Source organism: Myotis davidii, unplaced genomic scaffold, assembly GCF_000327345.1.
Source record: "Myotis davidii unplaced genomic scaffold, ASM32734v1 scaffold434, whole genome shotgun sequence".
Classification (NCBI taxonomy): Eukaryota; Metazoa; Chordata; class Mammalia; order Chiroptera; family Vespertilionidae; genus Myotis; species Myotis davidii.
The window spans coordinates 71,050-71,753 of record NW_006285790.1 but is presented as its reverse complement, the minus strand read 5'-3'; positions in this window follow the sequence as shown (position 1 = coordinate 71,753).

Below are 704 nucleotides of genomic sequence, written 5' to 3'. Positions count from 1 at the left end.
AGACAGAAGAGTCGCTTCTATTGGGAAAACGTAGGGGTGACCCCGGCCGCCTTCCCCGGCCGGACCCTCCGAGGCCACCGGTCTGCACAGAGACCCCCCCCTTCACCGACGGGCAGGCTGGCTTTAAGTTTGTCCGTGTGGTTAGAAGCGACAGCCCACTCCTGGGGCCCACGGGATCCGGGTCACAGCAGGACGGACGGGGTGATGACCGCCCTTCCCGGGGGAGACTCGGGGAGCCCTGGGGATATAGACACCCCGATGGCCTCCCTGCATCCTGGGATGAAAGGGCCCATAAAGGTAATGAATGTTTAGGTTCCACCCGCGGCCGGGAAACGAGCTGGTAGAGCTAAGAGAGTGTTGTGATCAAAGGGAGCCAGGCGAGGGAGGAAGGCATCGTCGTCCGGATTTAATTTAATTTAATAATTTTTACGCGGTTCCTAGAGGCCCGGTGCACAAATTCATGCACATTTGAGGTCAGGCCAGGCTCACCCTGAGGGGGCCCCATTGGGCTGGGTGGGCAGGGGGAGGGGCCACAGGTGGTTGGCCAGCTGGCCCTGCCCATAATCGGGATGGGGTGGTCCAATCTGGGGTGGGGTCAGGCAGGGGGAGGGGCTGCAGGAGGTTCGTGGGCCAGCCTCAACCCCTATTGGTGTAAGGGGGATGATTGAGGGTGGGGCCGGCTGGGGGGGGGGGGTGCGGGAGGG